At 48.7% G+C, this 22,338-nt stretch overlaps 1 protein-coding gene across 2 annotated transcripts in view; it reads left to right on the top strand.

Moving 5' to 3' along the window:
• Positions 1 to 8,833: 8,833 nt before the first annotated feature.
• Positions 8,834 to 22,338, top strand: part of ZHX2 (zinc fingers and homeoboxes 2) — a 175,763-nt gene continuing 162,258 nt past the window's right edge. For both annotated transcript variants that reach the window (XM_061123271.1, XM_061123274.1), the window contains exon 1: positions 8,834 to 9,060. The gene's annotated coding sequence lies outside the window, so the exon portion shown is untranslated. The remainder of the gene's footprint in view (positions 9,061 to 22,338) is intronic.

Here is a 22,338-nt window from a genome sequence, read left to right as displayed (position 1 = left end):
AACTTTCAAGAAAGAAATGGGATTCAAACGTGGAAGATAAGCTCAGAAACCCTGTGTCAGTGGAGGAGAGGGCAGGGGGGGCACAGATGGAAATGTTTCCTTTATTTCTCTAAAAGGGAAATAGATCAAGATCCTTTAAAGACACAGGGTACATCTAAGGCAAGTCTTCCAGTCAAGATGTCCCCACAACGTCTAGTTCCCTTCATAAGAGGAGCTGAGCATCCTCTATAAAGCAGTTAACAGTAGATTCACCATAGACGCTCCAAGTACACATGGTAATTCTATGAAAATGGCTTTAAAATTCCATCACTTAGGAATTCTGCTTCTGGAAAGATGGAATAGATGTAATTTTCCCTATTCCTCCTGCAAAGGACAACTAAAATCCCTGGACATTACAGGCAAAACCATTTGCAAACCTACAGACTCTGAAAGGTTAAGAGAAGAAAGCAGACCAATTAGGAATCTCAGGATCTGAGGAGTAACATGGCTATGATTTCCCTGGGTTTTCTTTTGCTTTGTACACCCCACAGTTGATGCTGACAAAACCAGCAACCTGCAGGGACCAGGAAATGCTGGGGGGAAAAAAAAACTCCAGTGAAACTCAACCAAAGCCTGCTTTCTCTAGTCAAAGGACCAGGAATGGAACAGAGTAGCAAGACAAATTTTTAAGACAAAAGTATCTCTACCCCAGTCAAACAACACAGAAAAAAACTGTGGCCCAGCCTCAATGGTGCCTGCAAAGGCCAAGTGAGCAGCCCAGACTTCCACTGGATGAAGGATGAAAGACTAACAAAGAAATAATGCCCCAAACATCCCAAATTTCATAAAACAACATAGAACTACAGATTTAAGAAGCTGTGCGTGCTTAGTTGCTCAGTTATGTCCAACTCTTTGTGACTCCATGTACTATAGCCTGCCAGGCCCCTCTGTCCATGGAAATTTCTAGACAAGAATACTAGAGTGGGTTGCCAAACCCCAAACAGGGTAGTTGTGTGTGTACCAAACAAAGGAATGGCAAAAACTGATGGAATGGAAAGGAGAACTAGACAAGTTCACAATCACCCTTGGAAATTTCAACAGCCTTTTCTCAACTTATAAAACAACTAGATAAAAATTAGCAAGGGTATAAAACATCAACAACCTCATCAACCAACAAGATCTAATAAACATTTATAGAATACTTCACACAATAACAGAGGAATACACATTCTTTTCAAGTGTCCCTGGAACACATACCAAGATAGACTATATCCTGTGTCTTCCAAACTCCGCGGTTATTGGCAGAATTCAGTTCCTTATGGTTGCAGGACTGAGGTCCTCGTTGTCTTGACTGGCAGCCCGGGACTGCTCTCAACTTCTAGAGGTAGCTTTCAGGTCTTTGCCATGTGACCTCTCTACCTCAGCAGCAGAAAATCATCCTTTCTCACACTGTGAATATCTCTGAATTCTTCTTCAACCAACTCTGCTTTTACAGAGCTCATAGAATTAGACAAAGCCTATCCAGAAATCTTCATAATTTCCAGATTATAAGGCCAACTGATTTGATATTTTAATTAGGTTTCTAAATTCTTTCACAGCAGTACCTTAGTTAGTGCTCAGTTGAATAAGCAGGGCTGGGAATCTTGAGTATCTTAGAATACTACTTAGAGTATCTTAGAATACTACTACCCCACATTCTATGTTAGGCAAGAAATGAAGACACAGAGATGGCTGGTAAAATACCCATCCTCAAGGGGTTACAGTCAAGTGAATGTAGCAAATACAAAGAAGTGACTGGACTGCAGGGTAATAATTGCTAATTCAAAGAAAATGCAGTAAATATCCTGTTTACTTCAGAGGAGGCAAGACTAACTCTCTTGGGAAGAATGCAGGCAAGCTTCCCAAAGGGAATGACATTTGATCTGAGTCTTGAAATGTAGAGAAGGGAAAGCATTCCAAGCAGAGGGTGCATGACTTAGAAAGACAGAAAAGACCACAGCAAATTTAGGAAGTGACAAGTAATCTAGCGCTGAATCTTAGAGGATAACATTAGAAAACATGGTTTTAATTGATGCATGGATGTAGCATTAAATGGTCCTGGTTTAGAAAGAAAGTTATTTTGTTGCAATTCTCTTTCCATCCTTTTAATTAGCTCAAGAAAAAGTTACTGGTTTGTTGTTAACACCTCTACACCTTTACCCTCTGGCTCTACCTTCTGCAAATGAAAGTGTCTAGCTAGCTTAATAGCACTCTTTCTTTCTGTGGATTATTTTTGTTGCTACCTTTCATTTGTTACAATCAGTGTTGGATTTCCTTTTCCCAGTGTAATAAAAAGCTTATTATCATCATTATTAAATAGATACACACATTTAAGTTTTGAATATAAAATGTCAAATAATATTACAGATAGTACATATACCTCTGGGGCAAAAATTGTGAAGGTGGTTTGTAAATGAGCTAATTTAGGACACAAAGGTGTAATGAGAAACAATCAAGATTAGCAGTCAGGATTTACAGTCAGTCAAACTTGAGTTCAAGTCCAACTCCTCCATGAGTCTTAGTCTTCTCCTACAAATTAGGGAAATGATACACCTACTCAGACAGTTGTGAAGACTAAGTGAAACCAAGTGAAGAGGCATCTTCAAGGTGTCTTCATGCAGCAGCTTTTAGAATCCCTCTCACAGTGCATGTCTCTGAAGAATGGAGATATGGGCAACACCAAACAGGCACTAAACTCCAGCACCTACTGAGTATCTGTGCTAAGAGTATTCATCTGCTTAGGATCTGGGGTGTGTGTGTGTGTGTGTGTGTGTGTGTGTATGTGTGTGTGTGTGTGCATGCGCTGGGGGGAGGGGTGGTTCTTAGGCTGAATTCAGCTGTTTTGTGAAAAACAACTAATATCACAACCCTTTTGTGAAAAGGTTGTCACTCAGAGGAGTGACCAGCACAGGCATCATGGACCAGTCCCTCCAATCCTTTGTCTGGCTTTCTCTGTGATCTCAGAATGCTACATCCTACAGAGATCAGTGGGAAGTATAGCTGGAATATTCAGACATACATGCAAATTAAAACACCAGGAAAACACCTCCCATTTCAATTATCTATTGCTATGTAATAGTCTAACCTTGGCGGTATTGAACAACTAGTATTTTATTATCATCTCCCATGATTCTGTGGGTTGATTGGGTTAAGCTGGGTGGATCTTCTGCCCCATGTGATGTCAACTGGGGCTGCAGTCAAGTGGGAGATCAATTAGCCTGGAACACCCAAGATGGCTCACTCACATGGCTTAAGTCTGACTGGGAATCAGTCAGAAATCAGCTGGGGCTGTTGTCCCTAGCATCTTGGTTTTCCACAATGTGGCCTCCCCTTGAAGCTTGGGCTTCTCACAACATGGCAGCAGGATTCCAAGAGGAAGGAAAATGCCAGACTCATAAGGCCTGGGCTCATATGTCTCAGAATATCACTTTCATAGCATCAAAGCAATCACAGGACTAGTCCAGATTTAAGGGGAAGGGAGATAAACTCCACCTGTTAATGGCAAAGTGTCTTTCATAAAGGGAGGGAAAGGATTGACTGCAGTCGCCTTGGGAGACCATGGTCCATACCCCCTGAAACTTTCATTTACTGCAAAGGGTTTTTACCCTAGAACTATGTGCATATTTCAACCCAGTAATGAGTTATCAAGGAATTTATTGTGAGTAAGCCATCTTGAATGGTTCAAGAGATTTGATGCAAGGTTTTCTATTGCTAGTGTTTCTCATGTTGAGAATACAAATGAGGACTGACTACCCATGCCCTGTCTCACCAGACACAAAGCCTATGCACCATAGAAATACAAGCCTGGATCCTGGTAACTGATGTGCTTAGCTAAGGTCATTCTAGGTAAACAGAAGATGTGGATACTCTTCAAAAACATTGGTTCCTCATAACTGGATAAGCCTTGACAAGAAGTGCATTTATTCCTTCCTTCCTTCATTCAGCATTCATTTGTGGTGCACCTGTGAAATGCCATGTTGGTTTAAACATAAGGATACAGCAGCAATGAACTAAACAAAGTACCTGGCAGTAGGAAGCTTACATTCTAGTAGGGATATAACCAAATAAATGCATAAGTAGATATAATAATGCTCCTCCAGGGTTCTGTAAGAAAAGAGAGACAATATCTGATAGGAGCCACATTTAGACTCCTTTTAGTATGATAAAAAGTGATGAAGATGGGGCATAGAAATAGCATTAGTTTTGCAGTTACAAGCCCTGGATTTAAATTGTGGCTCAGAATTAAGTTTGTGAACTTGAACTAATGATGTGATCTTTATGACCCTCAGTAACCCCTTCCATGAAACGGGAACGATAATGCCAGTTCTGCTTTCCTTATAGAGGTGATGCAAGGATCAAACCAGACTGTAAAAATCAAAGAAAAAAATAAGCGCTGAGTTTTCCCCATTTGGTAAACTTTTAGTTCTCCACTCCAAGCAGGATCAAGTCGCTGCCAAGCCAAGCTCCTGCTGTAAATTTGAAAACATCAAATCCCAGCTCCAATGCTACCAATGCCATGGGGTGGTCTCAGGGCACGAGACATTTTATATCAAGCCACGGGGTGGGGAGATGCAGACATGGGAGGAGACAGCCTCTGTCTAGCATGCCTCCTTTCTTCCTTTCACTCACAGGTATTCAGTAAAGCAATCTGAACGTTCTAAAAGGTCACACTCTGTCTCACTTTGTTGTAAGTTGTGTCAGTAGTAGCCATTCCACGCCACAGTTGGTAAATTGATATTTAACTGTTTTCATTTCTCCTAAGAGTTTCATAATGGAAAAAGTAAATAAATGTAACATATGGAAAGATACATATCAAAATTATAACCAGTGCCTGGTCCGACTGCTGATGTTTTCTTTTTCTTGTTTCTCTGTTTTCTTTTTTCATTCATTTAGAAAAATGCTTATCAAGCATGTGAATGCAGGGATCAGATAGCTGGAAGGGGTGACCCCACAACCCCTATCTCAATTTCAAATCTTTGCCACCCCCCACCACATCTTTTTTGAGTTTGCAAGCCAGTGTGGATTTGTTGTCATTAGATTAAGGGCCCCATAAGGGTAATGCTGCTTTTTCTTTCTTCTCCTCCTGCCATTTCTAAATTTTTAAGACTTCTTAACCTGGCCTAGTTCTCACCAAATCATGAACAGAAGTTGCTTCCTCCCTACTCGGCCTCTATAAATCACAGTGACAGACTCCTGTCTCTCCTTGGTTTTGAAGCCACCAGACAAAGATTGAATCCAGATTCTTCTGCTTACTGGCTGAGCGACTTTGAAGAAGCTTCTTAAGTTCTCTGAACTGCAGTTTTGTCATCTGCAAAATGGGAGAGAGAATACCCACAGGGAAGGTTGGTTGTAAGGATTTAACAAGATGATGTGTAAGAAGGGCTGATACATAATAGAGGCTTGAAAGACAATTGCTGCTAATAAAAGCAGTCCTGGGAAGCACTGGAGGCTGTTCTAGGCTGAGGGTGGAGCTTGAGTTGTTAATAAAAGGCAGAATTGTACAATCATTAAGAACTCTGGCTCTAGCCTCTGAAAAATCTAGTGTAAATCCTTGTTCCCTCCATTTGCCTTGGACACATTACTACATTTCTAAGAGCCTTGGCTTCCTCACCTATAAAACGCACATAATAATAACTTACCTTAACAGCGGTTCTCAAAATCTTATCCAGGGATCCTGGAGGGCCCCAAGACCCCTCCAGGGGGTCCTCAAGGTCAAATCTATTTTGGTTATAGGGCTAAAATATTACTTACCATTTTCACTCTGATTCTTTCTTAAGAGTACAGTTGTTTTCCAGAGGCTACGTGACATATGGAGTCATTGCTCTGACTGCACTGTGTTTGTACATTCCTGTGCCTTGATTTTTTCAATTTCTAATATGCAAATGTCAAGATGTATAAAACTCAGGTTAATAAAAGCTATTTGGTGTCCTCAATAATACTAAAAGTCTAAAGGAACCCAAGATAAAATATTTGGAGAATCACTGCCTAAGGGTTGTTGTAACGATTAAGTACTGTACCCCTGAAACTAATACAATAGTACAAGTCAAGTATACTTCAGTTAAAAAAAAGATTCAGAAGCAACTGGTATATGTATACAAAGCACTCAGTAAACATTATCCCTATAATTATCGGTTCCAAAGCATATCATATCAGATAAGGGTCTGCCTACTCCACCTACACATAAAGCAAACTGAAATCAAATCACAGCACTTAAGGCAAAAGTCACCTTTATTTCATCCCCTCCTGTTTATTTATATAGCAAAGGTTGAGTCCATGCTAAACTCTGAACAATTTAAAGACACTGAGGCACATAAGAGGCCCACACAGTGCCCATGAGATCCAAGTGCCCTGAAGATATGGGAACTCAGGGGACAGTCCAGAGGGCTTACCCTGCTGGCTCAGCCATGACCCTGCCACCCTATTACTTACTGGCCCAGAAGAAGGAGGGAATTGGGGGGTGGGCAGAGGAAACCTGGCTTATAGAAACCCCTCCTAAGTGGTTGACCAGCAAAAGGGAGGTGCAGCCTCAAACAGGAATAGCTTCCTTAAGGTTTCAGTAATATCCATGGAAACAAATTGAGAGCTATCATTTTCAAGGGAAGGTAGGGAAATGGTGAGATGACCTGGAAGAGTCAAGAGTAAGCAATATAAATAAGTTGGTGACATCTTTTTCTTTCACTCTTCAGACACCCCCTTGAGGGAAGAAAAAAACAGCATCCCTAAATTCTGATTTTGATGGCAAGTAACAGATTAGGATTTTAGACAGTAGGTATCAAATGAGTTTGAGAAAGATGCGACATGACCTGGATCACAGTCATCCAGCAAGTTCTTAATACTTTAAAAGCCTGCCTGCCCGGGCAGCTCAAGCCTCAGGTGCCAGAGGGTCTCGCGAAGAGACACCCCCTCCCAGGCCAGAATCTAATTTTATGCACTGTTAACAAGCAAACCCTACATCAGCGGGAACAAACAGGTGCAAGCCAGTAAGAAAGTTTTGCATACGAGCTATTTTTATTGCAAAAATTCCTGGGGACCCAAAGGAGATTCTGTTGGAGAAACGAGTCTCCGGGGAGATCCTAGGAAAACCTTTTGGCTTCTTTCTTCTCCTCAGCCTCGGAAACGAAAATCCTGAAAGGTCACTCAGTGCCTTGGCCAAGCGGTCAGCCCCAGAGCCAGCCGTTTGCACCCCATTCCCGGTCCTCGCCTCCAGCCACTCCGCCGCACCCGGCCACCTGTTGCTGCCCTCGCGTCCGGAGCCGAGTCGCAAGCCGCCGCTAGAGTTCGTTCTAATTCCCTGGAGCAAAGGCTGGCCGGGAAACCCCGACGCTCCGAGCCTGCTAATCTTCAGGGCAGGCGGGGACTCCGCAGGGCCTCCCAGCCCCAGGCTCCCTTTGTCTCCTCGCGGCTCTCAGAACATCAAAAGTCAACCCCAGACTGCATCCTCTCGCCCCTCTTGGCTCGTGCGCGCTCGCGCTCAGCTCACACCTGGGAGATGCTGACGCGTCAAGACGCCCACGGAGGGGAAAAGGGTCCATCCTGGCAGAACCCAGAAGCACAGACAGGTTGCTCTCCGTGAGAGTCCAGAGCGTCTCCTGAATCCCAAATCCCTTAGAGCTTCTTAGCTGAGCACTGTAGCTGCAGCGCCGCGCCCCAAACGCAAGTTCGCGGTTGCGGAGGCCGCAGGCGGAGAGCAGCGACATCCTGACTCGCCTTTGCTCTAAGGCGCCCGAGGGGAGGTCCAGGGGTAGGCGACAGTTAGGGATGCCCTCCCGCCAGGAACGCCAGAGTCGCAATTTCGAAAGGGACCCGCCTCGCTTCCGAAGGACTTGCTTGCCTGTGAGCGCCGCAGGGGTGTGCATTTCTGGAAGTCTGAGAATCCCAGCGAACGCTGGCCCGGCAAGAGTTTTTAAGTCAGCTCCCGGGGCGTCTGTTTGTTTATTGACGCTTAGGGGAAAAGTCTGAGGATGTTTAACCAACCTCAGACCTGGCACAAGCGGAAATCTCAGACTCTCTTGGGCAAAAGTCCTCTAATTTCGAGTCGTTATATAAGTAGGGGCTCTTTCTTACCCTGCCTACCCTAAGCGCTCTCGTCCCTATTCCAGGAGCTAAATGTGTTTCGCTTAAAAAAAAATTTTTTTTTTTTTTTTTTGGTTAAAGTTGTCATTATTTCCCTGAGTCCAAAGGCGGGAGAACGCGCAGGCCGCGCCCCAGGGCGCGCGGCGGCCCCACCCTCGCGCTGCGGGAGGGACGCGGGGTCCCTGGTGCCGCCGGCTCGCGCCGGAGCAGCCGCGCCCCGCAGTCCCTCCGTCCGCCACTCCACGTGGTCGGGATCAACAGTTTGCTGAGCTCATCAGTGACACCTTGAACTTTTAATAAAGAAAATGGGTATTGCACCGGGAGGGTTCGGCCGCGGCCGCCTCGCCGGGTCCTGCTTAATATTCAATGATCTCGCTCGCGCCTCCCCCTCCTCCCCTAGCAGAAATTCCACCGAGTCCGTTACTGGGCTCAGACTTTTAAGTTAATTTACGGGGCCCCCACCCCAACCTTGGCTAGTAACCAGCGCCTTGAGGGCTAGCTTCCCCCCTTCCCACCCCTCTAGCTCCCGCCTGAAAATTGACATTTCGCCGGCGTCTCCGGAGGGGGCTGAATTTCACTTTGTAACTTTCTGCGGAACCCGAGCCCGGGTGGCAGCTCGGGTGGTGGTATCGTATGCAAATACGCATGCTGACGTTACAGATCATGTGGGTTTTGGCGTAGATTCCCCACTGATCGAGACATTTTTTTTTTCCCCCTTTTTTTTTCCTTTCCCCCCCACCCCCCCTTTTTAAAAATTTTGGCCACTGTTCTCCGTACGGGGGCTTCTGTCTGTCTGGCTGGCTGGCAGGCTGGCTTGGCCCCCTCTTTCCCACGGAGCCCGAGCCGGGCGCCCGGTGGGGAGTGGGGAGTGGGTGGGGGGGGAGCCAGCAGAGTTCCATTTTGGAACGCCCCTGTGCCGCGTCTCTGCGTTCCCAGCCCGGGTCCCCGCGCTCCCAGCCCCCGGCGCAGGTAAGAAACTTCGCCCCGGCGCGGAGCACCCCCCCACCGCCCCGGCGCCGCCGGCCCCGAGCCCCGCACGCCGGGCACCGGCCACTCCAGCCCAACTTTCCCACCGCCGCCGCCGCCGCCGCTCCCGAAAAATGTGTTGTTAATGGGACTTGGCCGGGTGTGTGATTGCAAAGGGGGGCGCGGGAGGGGGGTGGTAGGTAGTGTGCAGGCTTTTTTTTTTTTTTTTTTTTTTTTTGCGGGTGGGAGGAGATCAGAGGAGCCAGAGGTGGGGAAGATTTTTTTTTTTTTTTTTTAAGAGTTCTGATTACAAGTTTGGATAAATGGGAGGCCGAGCGAGGAGGAGGAGGAGGAAAAAAACATGTCTACGTTTCCCTATGTCGACATAAGCCACAAAAAAATATGGCGTCCGCTTTCGACAGGGCGTTACGTAGACCCGACTGTGTTTTTATTTATTTATTTCGGGGCCGGCTCCCTCCCTCCTTGGCCCGAGCGCGGCGCTTTGTGCGAGCGGGGCCGGTCCCGCGGGGACTCGGCCGGGACGTGGCCCCGGCTCCGCGGGGTTCGGCGGGCGGGGGGCTGCGTGTGTGCTCCCCGCCGTCCCCCCCGCCCCGCGCTCCCCGCGTCTCCCCGCTCCCGGTGACGATTCGCCGTAACGTGGTGGCAGGAAGCATGACGCCGTGGGCTGAGGCTCGCCTCTCCGCTCCGCGCTCCTGGCGGCTGCCGGCGGCGCGGGCGGGCGGGCGGCCGGCCGAGCTACCTGCCGCGCGGGCCGGGCCGGAGCGCGGCGCTGTCCCCACGCCCCGCTCAGGTGCCGGGGAAGCCGCGTGGGGAGGGGCGGCGGGGGACACCCCCCGGGGACCCCCCTCCCCGCCCGGCCCGGCGGCCCGCCCCAGCCCACCGTCGCCACCCCCCACCCCCGGCTCGGAGCCGCAGGGGGCGCGTTTAGTCTCTGCCCCCACGAGAGAGGTTCAGCTTTGTTGGTGTTACGGCTCCTTGGTGGGGTCCCTGGGACTTGGTCGACTCTTCGTCTTTGCAAACTTGCCCCTTTCCCAGCCGCTGGGCATGAGGCTGGGCATGAGGCATGAGCGGAAAGTTGGAAACCAGTGAGCATCACAGGACTGTCCCCTTGGGCTCGTCGCTGTGCGGAGCTCGGGAGGCGGCGGCGGAGGGGGACAGGGGTGTGGGAGGCTGGGGGGAAAACTTGACTGGGAAGCCAAGTTGTGATTTGCTTAGGCTTCCACCTGATGGATTGGTTTCCAAGCCAGTGGGGTCTCTGCCTTCACAGCTATTTCCGCGGTGGCCTTTTGTTTGTCTGGGAGGTGGGGGAGGAGGAAGGTGGAGAAATCAAGACTTTCCCTGGACCCCTCCCCTTTGAAAGTGGCGCTGCCCAGCTTGGGCCCCAGGGATCACCAAGGCTTTTCGGACCCTGGAGTTGTGTCCTCCGCGATCCCCGACGGTCTCCCTCTGTTATCAATGTTAATGTTGAATGTTAGTCACTCAGTCGTGTCCGACTCTTTGCGACCCCAGGCTCCTCTGTCCATGGGGATTCTTCAGGCAAGAATACTGGAGTGGGTTGCCTTTCCTTTCTCCAGGGAATATTCCCAACCCAGGAATCGAACCTGGGTCTCCCGCATTGCAGGCAGATTCCTTACCGTCTGAGCCATCAGGGAAGCCCCCTGGTGTTGTTAATGTTATTAATAGCAGCTCCCCAAGTCTGAGGCAGGCCCCTGGGTGGGGGCAGGATTTGGGGGACAGGCATTGCCCCCTTCATTCCTCCGGTCCCTCAAACCTCCCACAATTATCCTCTTAAAACACACACATACATAGACTCATGCACTCACTCACATGCGCATTCTCTCTCCTGTAATGTTGAGCAGAAGGGAATGCCTTGAAGTGTAGGGAGTGAAGTTCTGAGAGCTCTTCAAGATTTCCGTCAAAAGGTGACTTTCTGTTTATGAGGGCAGTGAGTTAAAGTAGTGAAGTCCCAGGGCAGTAATGTCAAAAAGCATTTGGATGACAACCAAATGGAATAAATATCTTGTAAAATGGCATGTTTAATAGTAAAAATAGATTAATGGAGCCATCAAGTGCTTGAACAGACTCACATAAAGGTTTAAGTTTAAAGGGAAAGTTAATATAAAGCTGTAGACACATCTTCTTTTAAGGCCAAAGGTGGGAAATCTACAAGATTGAAATGTGTCCCTGACAATGACTGGACCCGCGATCTGGGAATATCACTGCTGTTTGGACAGTCTGCTCCAGTGACTGTTCTCATGTGCATGTTCACCTTCTGGCCAGGTTTGGTATCAGTGAAGGATCCACTTGGAAGTTAACAGCTCTTAAGGGGAAAATTCAGAGGCCAAGGTTTTGGGGTAAACTGAGTATACTAATTCCCGTTTAAAGGCAAAAATCAAACGCCACAAATGTTTGTTGGCACACAAGTATTCTGCCAGTGTAAATGCAACGTATCTTGACATGCCAAAAGGCAACCCCACCTCAAGTGTCCTGTCCCCGTCAGGACCATGAGAAATCAGTGGCATGCTGTGCATTTGACAAAAAAGGATAATGACAGTGTTTGATAACAGTTGCTAACACTGTTTCAGTATGCCAGGCATAATGCTGTATATTTTACATGCTTTACCATTTAATTCTCACTATAACCCTATGAGATAAATAGGATTATTATCCCAAGTTTACAGTGGAAGAAACTGAAGCTCAGAGAGGGGACAAAGACTTGCCCAGAAGCCACACAGCAAGAGTCAGACTCTGCATTTGAAGCCGAGTCTTACAGCACCCCAGTATAACTCCTCAGCAGCTCCTCAGATATGGGAAGTTGTAGTTAGAATGAGAAGTAAAGGCAGAAAAGAGGGAAGAGAGACCACTGCCCAGTGGTCCAAACTTGTAGGAATTTTCCTGGGTTTCATCTCTTAAGTGAAAGAAAGAAGTCTCTCAGTTGTGTCTGATTCTTTGCAACCCCATGGACTGTAGCCTACCAGGTTCTTCCATCCATGGGATTTTCCAGGCAAGAATACTGGAGTGGGTTGCCATTTCCTTCTCTAGATCTTCCTGACCCAGGGATTGAACCCCAGTCTCCTGCATTGTAGGCAGACACTTGACCATCTGAGCCACCAGGGAAGTCCTAATTCATCTCTTAATTCATTTATATTTAGCAACTCTGTGTTGATTTGTTTATTCCATAACTATAATATTCATCACACTAATAAAAGCCTAAAGTCATTAAGCACTTTTATATGTCAGGGACCAAGTGCTTAGAATTAAACTATTTTGTCTTCATGACAACGCAGTGGAGCAAGTACTGTTATCCTCTCCTTTATATAGACGAGGACCTGGGAGCACAGAGAGGTTCTCTAACTTGCTCAAGGCCAAACAGTAAACAATTAGCAGAGTTCCTGACTCCAGAACATGCGCCGTACACATGCCAATGCACTATTCTAGACATGATGGAGATGCTGAAGAAATGGAGCATCTCTCTAACCTTGATGCAAAGCCCTGCTCCAGGCACTGGGGAGACGTTAGTGGACTGAGATCCCTTACCCTTTAGGAGTTTGAGCAGCCAGCAGGCCACATCAAGCAGAATTAAATAGGGGCTAGAATTGAGAAAAGTAACTACTGTGGAAGTACCATGAAGGGCACAGTTCTTGTGCTGTGGGGGACCCCATAGAGGATTTCCTAGAGTGGGTAGCTGGGAAACTATCCATGACTGAGGCGGAACCATGTCTGGAGCTGTGTCCGGTATCATTGCACATAGCTGTTAGCACCAGAAATTCTGCCCACCCATGACTTAACCAGATGGGGGCCTATTTATGTTGGACAAGAAGAAAGTGGGTGGAATGGTGCCTCAGCTGTACCACTGGGGACCGAGGCTCTGTCTTTCTGTTCTGCCACCCATAGAGCTATAGGCATTTGACCCCAGCTCTATCACCTCATGGTGGGAAGGGGGCTGCTGCATCTCCAGGCCTCACATCTGCATTCCAGGAAAGGGGAAGTAGGATGACTGAGGCACACAGAACATTTACCTAGCATGGCTTTCCTGTTACGTTTGGAAAGGGACACCCCTCTCAGGGACCTTTGTCCTTAGCTTGACCAGAACTGTGCCACATGGTCACCAGAACCTACCAGAGAGGGGCAATCACATGTTTTTAGTTAGGCACATCAATGCCATAAACACACTGGGGTTCACCTTGTATGGCAGAAGAGGTGATTGGTGTAACTGTTGTTGAGTTGGCAGATAAAGTGTGTGTGGCCTCAGATGAGAAAAGGGGTATATTCTGGATGAAGTTAAAACTGCATCCTAGGAGCCATGTGTGTTCTGCTGAGGTAGAGAGGGAGATGCAGGGAAGATTGCGCAGAGAGGTGATGCCAGACTTGGGGGCAGACGTGGAGGAGGTTGTTTTAATTTGTAGGTACTAGGAAGCCATGGCAGGCTTCTGAGGAGGGACTATCCGGTGTTTAAAGAAGGTAAGACTGACAGCCTTATGTAAAGAAATCAGCTTGGTTCTTATCTGAACTCAAATGAGTTCTGGAAAGTTTCAGACCAGGGGACCAGTTCTGCCTTAGGGCAAAAAGAAGACGGCACACTAAGAAAGTGAGGGAGATTTTCTTTTAGGTTTTGCCAATAGGAATCCAAAATTAACCTGATGTTAGTCAGCTATTGTGTGCATGCTCAGTCACTTCAGTCGTGTCCAACTCTTTGTGACTCCACAGAGTGTAACCTGCCAGGCTCCTCTGTCCTTGGGATTTTCCAGGCAAGAATACTCTAGTGGGTTATCCATTTACTTCTCCAGGGGATCTTCCCGACCCAGGGGTCAAACCCCTGTCTCCTGTGTCTCCTGCATCAGGCAGATTCTTTCCTGCTGATCCACCAGGGAAGCCTTTAGTCAGCTCTTACCAGGAAGCAGCTAGCTCTCCTTTTGCAGTAACTCAGTGAGTGGAACTGGACACACTGGAAAGGAGTACCAGTTGACTCCCCAAACACATTGCTTGCCTTTCTCCTGACTCTCAGACTCCCCAGGTCCCACCTGTAGCTCCAGCACTCATCAGCAGAATAATTTTGGTTGTGACCCTTCAGCTTTGCTTTTTTTTTTCTTTCACATTTGTTTAAAATTAGAGGATAATTGCTTTACAGTGTTATGTTGGTTTCTGCCATACAACGTGAATCAGTCATAACTATGTATATAAACGGAGGGGATGCTATCAGAGGCCCTCTGTCAGTTTCCCCACACTGGCTTCCTCCAGCAAGGCCACCATCCCTGATTCTCTTCTCAGTTAATCACTTTATGATTTGGGGCTGTTACATATAAACCTCAGTTTCCTCAGCTCTGAAATGGAGATTATTCCAGTAGCTGCTTTCTGGATTGTTGTGAAGCTGAAGAAGACTTACAAAAGGGTTTAGCATAGCGCCTGACACGTGGATTCTGCTCAGTAAGTGTTACCTGTTGCCACCATCCTCACCTGCCATCATCATCACTGCCAGCACCTCTAGGATGTGACTTTCTTGTATCCTTGAGAGGGGCCAGGTAATTAACATGCATGAATTTGCACCATAGATTTCAAGACCCCAACTGTCCCCAGTTCATTGCAATTCTCCTCCATCCCGCCCTCCCCCGCCCACACTCATGTGTGCTCATTTGTGGCAAATCTGAGCAAGTTCTGGAATATGGCAGAATATGGCAAGCTCTCCCGGAATATCACAGTGGGACCCTGGTGCAGCATTCAGGTAATGTGCTGTGTCATGGTCAAATCCAGGCAGTGCCGTTCTGAAAAGATGCTCAGCTGCTCACATACCCCGGTGGTAGACAACAGAGTGGGCATTGTTCTGGGTACTGACAAGGTAGTTTCTTTTGTAGTTGAAAAAGAGAAAGTCCTCTCGATTCCCCACCCCCACCCTCCATCAAATAGGTTGTGATTTTAAGAACATCCACCCCAATCTGTTTCCTGTTTCTATGCTTGAAGTCATGCATTTAAGAGGGGTTGATTGGCAGTGGGGTGTGTGTGTGTCTGTGTGTGTGTCCCCTACACACACACACGTAACAGACCCCCAAGAAGAAAAACTTTCTTGGCAACCATCCATCATGTTCCACCCAGACTTTAAAAGGGAATCAAAGACCAGAGTCGGAATCAAGTTTTCTTGCTGACACCTCTCTTTCCCCGCCACCCCACCCCTGGTGAAGTTTACCTGTTAAAAGCCAAAGTTCACACACTTTCTTCCTCTCCCTGCCCGCCTCTTGTCCCCTAGTACTGAAACCCTTAGTGGGGATTAAATCTTATTACACAGTGTTTCAGTACAACAATATTTACCACATGAAACCTGTAGTGAATGAAATGCTTGTGTTGTTGATTCATGGGGGATCGATATGAAGGAGTGTGGCCCAGTCATTCACTCACTTTGGTATAAGAGGTTCAGAGTAGACTTTAGAGGTGCACAGGCTTGGTTTGGGATGGAGAAGTTCGAAGCACCTGCTGGGTTTACTTTCCTGGGTTTAAAGCCACGCCTGGTTCACCTTGCAGGGGGAAATCAGCAAAACCCTGGGAGTTGTTTGCTGTCAGGCTCCGGGCTGGGAGTGGATGCCTGTGCTTCTGGGGCCTTGTAGGGTGGCCAGGCTGATTTAGCTCTTTCTCCGGGAGGGAATGCTCCCTGTCGGGGGCCCAGAACAGACTCTATGGGAGAGAGAAGTAGCCTGCTGTTGAGAAGGGTAGCGAGAAAAGATGAATGAGATTTCCTGGGCTGGTTGGATGCCTGCACCTGCGGCTTCTGGACTCCAAACCAGCTGCAGAAAACCAAGGAAGGACCAGATTCTACACGGAGAAGCCTGCAGGCGCGCATGCAGGGGTAGTGCTAGCGTGACGGTTTAAATCACTGTTGCAGAAAGACTCAGGAAAACCAGTCCTCAGCGGGGCTGCCATTTGTATCCCTCAGAACCATCTCCCTGCTCCCCCAGGCCCCTGACCACAGCTGTGTCCACTCTGGCTGGTGAGACTGAACAAAATACAAAGCCCCCTGCCCACCCCCCACCCCGCAAACACAGTGCCCCCATCTTCAGGGCAGCAAGAGCATCCAAAACCTGAGTACCTACTGTGTGCCAGGCACCCTGCTGAACGTGCTGTCTTCACTGTATGCTTCAGGGTGACTGAGGAGTGCCTCCGGGGCCACGGTGGAGCCTCCCCTCAAAGACCGAAGGAGACTACAGTGCAGAGCGGTCAGGTGCTGGCTCAAGGTCACAGGGAGGAGGTAGTCGAGATTCGCGCTCACATCAGCGTGATTCTAAAGCTGATACTCTGAGGCATCACCAGGTCTTTGTATGTATTTGTAACTATATTTATGTGTCTATTTTTGGCAGTGCTGGGTCATGGTCACTGCGGGGTCTTTAGTTTGGGTGAGTGGGGGCTACGCTCCAGTTGTGGTACTCGGGCTTCTCGTTGCAGTGGCTTCTTTTGCTGTGGAGCCGGGGTTCTAGAGCACGTGGACTTCAGTGGTTGCGGCTCCCGGGCTCTAGAGCACGGGCTCAGCAGTTGTCACACTCGGGCTCAGCTGCTCTGCAGCATGCGGGGTCTTCGTGGATCAGGGATCGAACTTGTGTCTCCTGCGTCGGTAGGCTGATTCTGTATCACTGAACCATCAGGAGAGTCCCTCACCAGGTCTTGCTGATGTCTTCTGGAGGCCTGGAACTATACGGGGGGAGAAGGGACGGTTTTAGAATGGGTTTCTGGACAGTCTGACAACTTTTCTGCTAAAGGAATGTAGGGGTCAGTGCACACAAGTGCGTGCACGCATGTGTGTGTGTGTGTGTGTGTGTGGCGTAAGATTAGTTAAAACAAGAGAATTCCAGATCTGTGCCTGTTATCCTTAGCCACCCGAACCCCACTCCCAAGACAATTCTAAGCGTCTGTCAGTGTCTACACCAGAACATTCTCCAGGGGCAACGCCACCCTCTCCTCCCTGGCTCTGGCGAGAGAAGGAATCCCAGTGGGCTGGCAGCTGAGACTTGGAGACGGAGGAGAAGCTGGGTGCTACTTTCAGGATACTGAACAGCCTTGCCAGCCAATGGGGGCAGGAGGTTGGGGGAGCAGGCGTTGGGAGGGTGGAGAATGGCTGGGTTGCTGTTTTTATACAATAAAAGAGAATCATTGTAATTGGGAGCCCTTGAATCATAACACGTCTGCCCATGGTTCTTTCCAGCTGCAGAGCCATTTAGTTAAATAGCACACAGAAAACTCCTTTCAGCTGACATTACGTTCCCGCTATTCTTAAACTACAAGACCAGGCTGAATCGCTTGAACGAAAAAGCCATCTCAGGCTTCCTTAGCCCCTGTGGGTATGCAGAGCCCCCATGGAATCTTCCTAGCCTGTGCAGGAGGACGTTGAGAAATTATTTTCCTGTGCACTGAACCCTTGTCTTTTGAGGAGCAGCATCTTTAAGATATTTGCAACCCAGTCTGGTCAGAGCTGGATGTCGCACATGGCCAAGTTGTTTAGGATCCGTGGTGGCCCAGAGAGGGAAGGGAAGGGCCTCAGAATGACCAGGGCTGGAGGAGGCGGGGCATGTGGACTGACAGCCAGAAGATGGAAAAAGAGACCGCCCCCTCCTCCCAGCCAAGAAGCCAGGGGAAGGGATGCTGGTGGCTGCAGACAGAAGCACAGGCCCTCACCAAACCTTCCCTGATAGAGAGCACCGAGGTGGCCTTATCCTATAGAACAGCAGGAATTTAATTGATTCTGAGCGTGCAGTGAATTTCTGCCAGAGCCACACAGTTCAGGAGAATACTTCATATCATTTCCAAGAGCAGAGACTCCAGGGTGTAGGGAGCCACAGAACAGAAAGGGTTTGGATCGCTGGTGGGTTATGGGAGACCCTCCAAAGATGGGGGGCTGCAGTTGACACTGTGAGATTGAACGTGGCCTAACTTTGGCACTTTTAGAAACGGATTTATTGTAAAAAGTCTAATGTTCTCTGGTGTCCCCAGAGGGGGATGTTGGGAGGATAAGAATAATAGCAGCATGGTGCATGAGTAGGATCAGGGAGTGTTCTAGCAGGAAGGAAGTTTTGGGGTTCCCTGCTCCAACTTAGGGTTCCCTGCTCCAACCAGAGAAATAAGGGAGTTGACCCAAGGATGCACAATCATATGGCAGCGCGTGACTTTTCCTTTTCTGTGCTGTCTAGTTGAAGATCCTCTGTTTCCTTAGGACTCCTCAGACCAGCCAGCTCCATCACAGTACCCTCCCTGCCCCCCTTCTCTTCCCCTGTCCAATCAGCGGACACTCACTGAGCACCTGCCGGGGGAGGAAAACAACATCCCTGCTCTCAGAAAGGTCATGGTCATTTGGCACTTAGCAGCAACTGCTTCCTGACATCAGAGACGCAGGGCCCAAGTGCTTTCTGTGGGTTAGCCCACGGCATTTCTGGGAGATGGGAGGACTCTGTTATCCACATTTAATCGATGAAAAAGCACAGAGTGGGGAAGTCCTTTGTCCAGGGTTTCTGGAAGCCAGGCAGTCCTGCACCACACCCAGTGCTCTTAAGGCTCAGGCTCGTGCATCCTCGCCTACCCTCTTGTGCACCTGCGGTTCCAGCAAGAGGGCTGGGGCCCCACCCCATTGATTAGCGCCTGGGGGGTCGAGCCACCAGCCCTCGCTGAGGATAACACAAGGATGGATGTGTGTTCAGGGCTTGATGAAGAGCCTTCTCCTGCATGGGGGTTGTTCCCAATGTATTGAATATCAACTGTGCATAGGCTCTGTGCCCCTCATACCTCACGTCATAGCCCAGGTCATCTGTACGGCAGCCCTGCTGAGCAGATAGTGGGGACGGCAGAGATGGAACTCCAGCACACGTCTGTGCAACCCAAGACCAGAGCAGTTTCAGCTACACTGGGCAGGCATGCTGCAGCCAGAAGATGCTGGTTGGGGGTCCTGGGTGGGCAGGCCACTTAGGGACACAGCATCACCAGTGATGGGCCAACTTAGTTTTCCATAAAACTAAAGGTCTCTGTAAAAATAAAGGAACTTGGAAGCATTTTGGCAACTTTCAGTTGAGCAACAGATACTTACTTAATTTAAGCATAATAAAAAGTCCCGAGTGCTGTGTGTCGGGCGCTGGGCATCTCTGTACCATAGATGTTAATACTAGTCACATTTTAAAAAGTAGTTTGAGAATAGCATTGAAACATGTATATTGTCATATGTGAAACAGATCGCCAGTCCAGGTTCGATGCATGAGACAGGGTGCTCAGGGCTGGTGCACTGGGATGACCCTGAGGGATGGGATGGGGAGGGAGGTGGGAGGGGGATACAGAATGGGGAACACATGTACACCCATGGCTGATTCATGTCAATGTATGGCAAAACCCACTACAATATTGTAAAGGAATTAGCCTCCAATTAAAATTAATAAATTTTTAATAAATAAAAAAGTAATTTGAGAAGTAACTTATATAGCTTCACATCCACCCCTTTAAAGTGTACATTCTACTAACCTTTAGTGTGTCTGCAGAGATGTGCATCCATCCCCAGGGTCTAATCTTGGAACATTCCCATCGTCCCAAACAGAGATCCTGTGCCCCTTCACAGTCATTCTCCACCCTTATCTCCCATCCTCTCCCTGCTAACCCCAGGCAGCCACTAATCTTCTTTCCGCCTGTATAGCTTCGCCTTTACTGACATTTCATATAGAAGGAATCGTAGAATATGTGGTCTTTCATGTGCTTCTTTCACTTAGCATGGTTTTGAGATTCCTCCGTGTCACAGCATGCATCAGGACTGCATATTATTTCATGGCTAAATGATATTCCATTGTATGCATAGACCACCTGGGGCTGCCATAGCCAGATGCCACAGACTGGGTGGCTTAAAGGACAGACATTTATCTTGTCACAGATCTAGAGGCCAAGAGTCCAAGCTCGGGGTGTCAGCATCAGCAGGTCTGATGGCCCATGAGGTTTCTCCCATCGGCTTGCAGACGGCTGCCTTCTCTCCGCATCCTCGCCTGGCCTCTTTGTGCACCTGCCTCCATGATGTCTCTTCTGTGTGTTCAGCTTCCTCTTCTTGTGAGCACTGGACTAGAGTCCACCCTTTCAGCTTCACGTTAACTTGATCACCTCTCTGAAGGCCTTGACTCACATTCTGGGAATAGGGCTTTAGCAAATGAATTTGGGTGGGACATAGTTCACATCAGACCACGGTGGCCGTTTTGTTTATTCAGTGCTGCTGGGCAGTTGGCTTATGTCTACGTCTGGCCGTTATAGTAACGTTGCTGTGAACATCTGTGTGCAGTCTCTGTGTGGACATGCGTTTTCATTTCTCTTAGGTGGCTATCTACGTGTGGAAGTGCTGGGTCTTGTGTTTCACTTTTTGAGACACTGCCAAACCATTCTGGCTGTTTCCGTTTTACATTCCCACCAGCAGTGTATGGGGATTCTGATTTCTCCATATCTTCCACACCTCCTGGTATTACCAGAAGCTCCATTTTACAGATGAGAAAACTGAGGCAGCGGGCAGAGAAGGTCAGTCACAGGGCTATAGAGTAAAGGGAACAGGCTTCACACACACATGCCACACACACCAGTCTGACCAGTTCCCTACCCAGAGCTGGGACTGATTAGCAAATGAGGCCCCAGTGTGTGGCATCTTAGATGGCGCTTGCTCTCGGGGTCAGCAAGCGCAGGCTCAGCATCCTGGTTTGCCATTTGCCTTTCCTTTGTCCTGGCCTGGCCACCACCCTGCCGTTGCCTATGGGGTTCTGTGCTCCATGTTGGGGTTGGGGAGCAATGAGGGTGGGGACACAAAGGACCAAGCCACCACCCCATCCCGGGAGGGGTCCTCTGTCTGGCTGGAGACTTTGTGCATTTGCAGCTCCACCCAGCGAGCTGAGCTGGACCTGCAGAGGCAGAGTCCCTGCTCACAGGGTCGCTGTGCAAAATCACAGGGGCTCGTACCTGCGAGAGGCTTCCCTGGCGGCTCGGCAGTAAAGGACCCGCCTGCCAATGCAGGAGACACAAGTTCAATCCCTGGGTCGGGAAGAGCCCCTCGATCCCCCCTGCAACCCACTCCAGTATTCTTGCCTGGGAAATCCGACAGACAGAGGAGTCTGGCGGGCTCCCGTCCATGTGGTCACAAAGAGTTAGACACAACTGAGTGACTACGCAGCAACAAATGCCTGTGAGGAGCTGAGCGCAGCACCCAGCACCCAGGCGGTGCCCTGGATGTGCTGGCCAGCACCGTGGTGTTGGCACAGACGTACCTCACACCTGTGTCTGTGAGGCTGCTTGTGAGTCACTGTGGTTGAGGGAGGTCCTGATGCTTTGGGTCTGTGACTGGCAGCCTCATCCCCACCCCCCTGGGAGAGCCGTCACCCAGCGGCCAGAGAGTGACCTGAGATGAAAGAAACCGACCATCCACACCCTCCATGGACCTGCTCAGCCTGTCCTGGGAGTGGTGGGTCCATCCACAGAGCCCAGCACTGGCTCTCTTTCACCTCACGTGTTTCCCGGCTGGGCTGTAGACACTCCAGGTCTGGCTCTGTTACCAGCAAAGCCAGAGCGCAATTCCTGTGCTCCCAGGTTGAGAAAGTACCTGGTGGATAATACCTGTGGGGATCAAGGTGAGCCAGGGAAGGGATGCTCTTTCAGGGTTGGGAAGACATATGCTGATTGATCCTAATAGGAGATCTGGGGACTCAATTTCAAGATTTCTGGATATAGAAGATGTTTCAGTTACAAAAATGATAGAAATGATGAGACTTCTTGCTCAGTTTGGTCAGAGGCCACGATGATGCTGCACATGGCTTAAATGGACTTACCTCTCTTAATAGTGTTCTTTTTATTGGAGTATAATTGCTTTATAATGTGTTAGTTTCTGGCGTACAACAACATGAATCAGCTGTACGTATACATATATCCCATCCCTCTGGAGCCTCCCTCCCACCACACCCCCACCCCACCCCTCTCGGTCATCGCAGAGCGCCCAGCTGAGCTCCCTGCACTATACAGCACCTTCCCACTAGCTGTCTGTTTGACACATGGTGGTGTAAATATGCCAGTGCCACGCTCCCAATTCATCCATCCCATGCTCCCTTTCCCCTCTGTCCACATGTCTGTTCTCTGCATCCTGTATCTGTATTCCTGACCTGCAAATAGCTTCATCTGTGCCATTTTTCTAGATTCCATATATATGCATTAATATATGTATTTGTTTTTCTCTTTCTGAATTACTTCATTCTGTATGACAGACTCTTGGTCCATCCACACCTCTACAAATGACCCAAT

The sequence above is a fragment of the Dama dama genome, chromosome 21, assembly GCF_033118175.1.
Source record: "Dama dama isolate Ldn47 chromosome 21, ASM3311817v1, whole genome shotgun sequence".
NCBI classification, from domain to species: domain Eukaryota; kingdom Metazoa; phylum Chordata; class Mammalia; order Artiodactyla; family Cervidae; genus Dama; species Dama dama.
The sequence above is the reverse complement of the archived record's forward strand: the minus strand, read 5'-3'. Positions and strand labels throughout refer to the sequence as shown.